The sequence below is a fragment of the Propithecus coquereli genome, unplaced genomic scaffold (assembly GCF_000956105.1).
Source record: "Propithecus coquereli isolate 6110/MARCELLA unplaced genomic scaffold, Pcoq_1.0 Scaffold90, whole genome shotgun sequence".
NCBI lineage: Eukaryota > Metazoa > Chordata > Mammalia > Primates > Indriidae > Propithecus > Propithecus coquereli.
Window position 1 is genome coordinate 3,594,898 of NW_012155285.1, and position 6,874 is coordinate 3,601,771.

Sequence of the window (6,874 nt, forward strand, 5' to 3'; positions counted from 1 at the left end):
TCCAGTTTCCCCACCTATAAAACAAGAGAGTTGAACTAGGTGAGGCCCATCAAATACACTGCACATGTGCTGTCCCTGTCCACCTCCACAGCTTTGGCTACTCCACCAACATTGACCTCTTTCCCACTTTAGCCCTGAGTTGCAATTACAATCCTTTTCAATTAAATGCTTTAGGCAGCAGCTACCAAGTAAGTAGACTTGTATGCTTAAAATATAACCCATTTATTATTCCAGGGCTAGATAATATCTAAGGGCCTTTCCAGTCCAGGATCTTTTTGTGTGTGTGTGCTAACAGAGTAAATCTTTGGAAAATTTTGAGTGTATTGTATGGGCTAATTCAAGAAATAGTATCCAGAGTTCAGGCAATCAAAAAAAATGCTAGTTCAATGGGTGAATGGATAGAATTCTCACTTTTCCATTTACTAATTTATTTTGCCCTCTGAAAATTAGCTTAATAATACCTGACTCGATTAACTCACAGATGTTCTGAGCATCATATGCATAAGCAAATACACTGAAAGCTCTTAAATGAGAAAGAATTACAAGATATCAATACTATATCGCAAATGCCATCAGATTTGGAGGATTGAGGAACGTTTTCAGGGTGAATCAGTAATATTTTATTTCAGCTCCTTTTTTCTTTTTGTAACACTGAAGGAAAGACAGCTCCAAGTCATTTTTGCTATCTGATGCTTCCAAACCTTTACAACTACCTTAAAACATTAGGGAAGAAAGAGTTTGTCCAGAGATCTGGAATTTGAATAGTCATTAAATGGGGAGCTGCTGAGAGAGGTTGCCTTTAATTCCTCAGAGCAAATTTTAGCCAAGTCATAAATTTCATGATATTTAAGATGAAAGAAAAATATTTAATGATAAATTCAGTCTGAACAGACATTAAAATCAGCTCATTTAGAAGAGGAGGCTTCTATGAATTCCTGTTTAATTTAATTCAGCAAATGTTCAGTGGTCTTGTCTGTGTACATGGTATCATGTTGAGGATACAGGGGAGGCAAAGAATAGAGAGACCAAGACTTTGACCTCAAGAAGCTCACAGTCTAGTACAGGGAATTGGAGAACGGATGGGTAAATACAACAAAACAAGAAGAACATTTTTCCCAGAGGACACTAGAAGACTCAAAGAGGAAGATATTCTCTGGTTAGGAGGATCAAGAAAAGCTTCATGGAAGAGAAAGAAACAGCTTGACTTTGAAGGATGCGTAGGATATGCACGAATAGAAATTAGGCTGAGATTTTGGAGAATGAATGTGGTACCCGTGGGTGTTTTGACTTGAAGGAAAAAGAGGGAAGCCTATTTAATTTGGAAGCCCATTTAAAGGTCTAGGTGTGAAGTACAGATGGCCCAAACTAGGGAAATGTTATTAGAAATCAAAAAATGTAGGGCAGATAGGAGAGACATTACTGAGGTCAGGACTCTGCAACTGACATCCAGCAGGAGGGCAAGAGAGGAAAGAGTCAAAGACTGCACCGAGTGTCCAGCCCAAGGGACTGGAGGAATGCCTGTGCTATTAGCAGAAGGGCTGAGTCCAGAGGTGGCTTCATTAACACATTAGAAGTAGGCTGGAATCCTAACATCCAGGGCAAAATGTTTTTGAAAGAGAACTTTTGGTTTTTGCAAACAAATAGATCCAGTACTGAAAAAGCTTGTAACTTTTGCCTAAGTCCTTCTCGATAACTTGAATGGTATGATGAAATGACTTTCGTCTTCCAAACATTTTAATTTACAAATATAAATATTGCACTGGATCCTAAGGCACCTAGTTAAAGATGTCTATTAAACATTTTTAATTTTCAGGCATCTCTGCATGAAAGTTTCCGAGTTTTAACAAAACAAAACCTTTGCCCTCCAGCTAACTGGTTTTTTATAGTCTATGTTCGAAGATAGAATATTTTGTTACATGTTTGGTGCATGTTTTAAAACCTGTTTTTAAGATCATCTTTAGCCAATGAAGTTACCTGTGATAGGAAACTCTTAGGCCCTCAATAAAGAAAAACATGAACAATGCATCAAGAAAAAAAAGAAAAGAAAAGAAATAATAATAGAACTGAAAAGAAGGCTGAATAAATGGAAAACAGTCAACAATATTTAAAACTGAAATAGAACATTGGGCATCAGGTGATATTTTTAAAAGAATAATGTTGTTCCAGTATTTACTCAAGTGCTCTTTGCAGACGATATGATCTTAAATCTAGTATTTATCCAAGCATAATGATGTTTTCTGTGGCAATAACAGAACAATATTTACAGAAAACAATGGAAAATTTCTACGTTAAGTAGAAATGCTTTTGAGATTTGATGTTAAAATGGCCAAACACGGAATACAGATTAAAAAAAAGAAGCAAACGATCACTATCTAGAATGGAGAATTTAAAAAGTAATGGTTAATTATGAGTAATGAAAGAAGAATATTTAATACGTAAAAATTTTTATAGTCAACTAGATTATACCAGTGATAAAAATCACATCGAAGGCCTACATTTATCATGCAAAATATTAGAAACTACTAAAGAAACAAGGAAGTTAAAATTGCAAATGTTTCATTAATTTTTTTTTTTTTTTTTTTGAGACAGAGTCTCACTCTGTTGCCCCGGGTAGAGTGCCGTGGCGTCATCCTAGCTCACAGCAACCTCAAACTCCTGGGCTCAAGTTATCCTCCTGCCTCAGCCTCCCGAGTTGCTGGGACTACAGGCAATGCGCCACCATGCCCGGCTAATTTTTTCTATATATTTTTAGTTGTCCGATTAATTTCTTTCTATTTTTAGTAGACGGGGTCTCGCTCTTGCTCAGGCTGGTCTCGAACTCCTGAGCTCAAACAATCTGCCCGCCTCGGCCTCCCAAAGTGCTAGGATTACAGGCGTGAGCCACCGCGCCCGGTCCATTAATTTTTACATTTGTTGTTCAAAGTAAGAGTTTTGACTTTTATAAAAAGCCGAAAAAACAACTTTCAATTTTAGGCAGTTATTTAAGTTTGTTGAGAATTGTGTCCAGGTGAGAATTGTGCTCAGAAGAAACAAATAAGCCAGAATATTCAACACAGGTTGAATTTGTTGCCAGGAGACAAAGCCTTAACTTCTGCATAGCAATAGCATTCTATGGAACAATTCAAAGTTATTTATGATATTGTCTGTATCTGCTGAAAGATGAAAAGTTAAAGAAATTAACATCAAATTTGGCCATCAACCATCCTTAGATACATCAAGGCAATGCTGACTACATGCTCTTAGGGCAATTTGATTTAATTTAGACAAGATAGCAGATGTATAGGTGAGTTAAGAAAAACAACAGAAAATCTCCAACTATACAGCAGATTGTGGTCTTCAACAGAAAATCAATTTAATTTTTAACATGAGTTGCCCATTTTATTTTTTTATTTGGAATGGACTGTTGTTTATTTGGTATGAACTGTTAGGCAAAATCTTACAAAAAGAAAAATCTAAGTTTTGCCATTTCTCTAACAAAAGGCTTGTAGGTTTTTAAAATTTTTTTAAAGGAAAAGTAAGTGTTTTTCTAAACCAAAAGACACTGCGTGTGACATGTACCACAAAATAACATTCCAATAAAACGTAAGTTAATTAAAACAAGGAAACAAATATGCAGCAATGAATTAATGAAAATGCATTAAGATCCATGTATTGTACAAATAATCCTGAAACAAATTTTTGTGAGGATTAGTTTCTGGTCATTATAGATCAAGGTATGGTGTCTATAGAAGACAGACTTGAACAAATGCTGCAACATTGTCTTATTTGCAGTTTTTTAATACTATACAGCTTTGAAAAACTTAAAAGAAAATTTTAAAATATGCTATGAATGTAAATTTTGTATGAAGAGATGATTAAAATCACAGTATGTGATAGTAACTGATATGATAAAATTATCATATCTTATAGTATTTTCTATGATAATGCTAATTTATCACATGTATTCTATTACAATATTTAGACAACTATGTAAAATTCACGGTTATTTCTGAGTCTAAATATTGTTTCAAAGCATTTATTGATGATTCCAGTTGCTACTTCTCTATAGAGCAGTTTCTCTAAATTTAAGTCAATTTCATAGAACTACCCAAGAACTATAATGACTCAAGAAAGATTGTCTAAGTTGGTTTTATATCAACAGAACAAAATCTTGACCATTGTAACATCATTAGGAATTTTGCTAAAATTCAAGCAAGAAAAACAAATTTTATGAATAAGTGAAAATACGTGTCTTTAATTTATTAATCATCCAAACTTCACAGGCTCATCAAGAGAACACCCAGAAATGGTTAATTAATAATCACTGTAAGCCATCTTTGATATTTTGCCATCTCATCAGTCATTTAGTTAAGCATTGCTTAACACATACTTTTTGATATTGTCATCATGATGGTGTATTTGTCGAGGTGGAAAGTTGTAACATATTTTGTTTAGCAGTTTGTTAGTAGTGTGGTCAGTTTTATGTGTCAGGTTGGCTTGTCTATAGCCTGCAGTTATTCAATCAAATACTAATTTAGGTATTGCTGAGAAGGTATCACGTAGACGTTACTTACATCTGTAATCAGTTGATTTAAGAAAAGGAGATTACCTAGAGAATAGAGTGGGCCTCGTTCTAATAGTTGAAAGCACTTTAGCGCAGAGCTGAGGTTTGCTGAGGAAGAAGAACTCTGCCCGTGGACTGCAGCTTCAGGTTGTACCAGGAGTTTAGCCTTCTCTTCCTGACTGCCTGCCCTGGGGAGTTTGAACTTGCCTCTAGAGCCTTACCCCATTCATGCTGCTATGATAAAATGCCTGAGATTGAATAATTTATAACTGTCAGAAATCTATTTCTCATGGTGATGGAGGATGGGATGTCTAAGATCAAGGAACAGGCAGGTTCAGTGTCTGCTGAGGGCCTGGGCTCTGCTTCTAAGACGGTGCCTTGAATGCTATGTGTTCACGTGGCAGAAGGGCAGAAGGGCAGAAGGGGCTAGTCAGTCCCCTCCAGCCCTTTTATATGGCACTAATCCCATCCACGAGGGTGGGGCCCTCATAGTCTAACCATCTCCTAAAGGGCCCACCTCTTAATACTGTTTCATTGGGGATTTGTTAGTAGTTTCAGCATGAATTTTGAAGGGGACACAAACATTCAAACCATAGCAGCCTAGCCAGCACCCACAACTGCATATGCCAGGTCTTCGCAATGAATCTCTTAATATGTATCTCCTACTGGTTCTGTCTGTCTGCTAGAACCCTGACCTATACAGTTAGCTTGATTTATAAATTTTAGATATTGAGACATAGGGTAAGTATCTCTCCCTGTGTACTCTCCCAGGTGTACAGACGTTAGGGACAGGCCTAGAGTCAAGGAACTTCTCCCCAAAAAATGTCTTCCCCAAATTTGACCTGACATGTCTCCCTTTAATCCTTCCTTACCTTCTCCTTTCTATATCTGTTCTCTTTTTGCCCACTAGTAGGATATTGACCATTCCATTGAAAATCAACATATCTCAAGCTCTTCCCTGGCCTCCACAAATTAGCTCCTAAGCTAATTATTTCTTATCCTCACGGACACACTTTCATTTCTTTGATCTTTCTTTCCTGACTGTCAGATTAGGCACTTTTTTCTCCCCCATAACTACTCAGCTTCTAATGCTATCTTGTCTTCCTCTCTACCAATTCCTTTCCAGTCATTCTACAAGAATTGGTTCTTCTCCTTTCTTTGGTGGCTGCAGCTTCCCTCTGCCCACCTTCAGGCACCTGGACATGGAATTGAGTGTGGCCAGTGAAGGCTACAAAGGAGAAAGGGCCCAGCTCCCCAGGGGTGCAGGACCCCTCTCTCTGCATGGCTGGGTGGGGGTCCTGGTCTTCTCATTGCCTTGCTCGCCTGCTCCTTAGTTCTGCCAACTCTCCCGCAAAGACCCAACCGGGTCTTTGCTAGGCCTTTGACCACTAACCTATCTCTATCCTCCCCAGTCATTTGGTTTCTAAATACTCGATGGGTCTTGGGCCTGCTTTCTCATGTCTGTGCCCTCCTGATTCCTGTTACTGATCAGGCCATGAATCTGTTCCTGCCCCAGCCAGCTCCTTGCCTCCAGCTTCTGAGTCTTGGTTCTTCCTGGGCTTCCTGAGAACGGCGTGGGAAGGGATTGCAGAGCGCATCTAGGTTGAATCAGGATATTGAATAACATTACTAAATTGATATTTCCTCAATCTCCATGTACACCTTAGACATCAATAGTCTAATTTTAGATAACTTAAAGGAAATATCATGTGGATTTTTGTCAAAACAATACATTTGCTTCCAAATGGTACCACTCAACTTTTAAATAATCGTAGTATTTTAACCACCAATAAATTTATTTTTCTGGGTTTGTATATGGATTTATTATTTTTTTAGCCATGCAATGATGTTTACAGATTATAATATTATTTCCTTATTCTATACCCTTAAAATGTAAGACCAATAGCGATCAATTTTATGGAGCATCTACGAACACATTGATGTCCGTGATGGGTGTTGAGGGCCAGGGGACGGCAGCACTGGGACTTCTGTTTCTATCAGAATTTGATCCAGAGTCTCTAGTGATGACTGATGGATCATAAGATATAAAATGTGAGGATTCACTGTCCTTGAATTTCTGTCACCTTTAGTGAGGGACGTTTCATTTTGTTCCATACGACAGCCCAAAGGAAACTTGTCTCGGTGATAAAAACAAAAGTAGTGGGGAGGTACACAGGTATCAAGGAAAAGTAAAGTCAGAAGTTTTTGAGTGAAATTAGGGCCAAGTTCAAAGTGACTAGAATTATCTCCCCAAAATGTCCATCTCCCTTCTTGGTTTAGACTGGTGCCTCTCAAAAATCAAACTAATGGAAAAAAATTTTTATTTAAAAT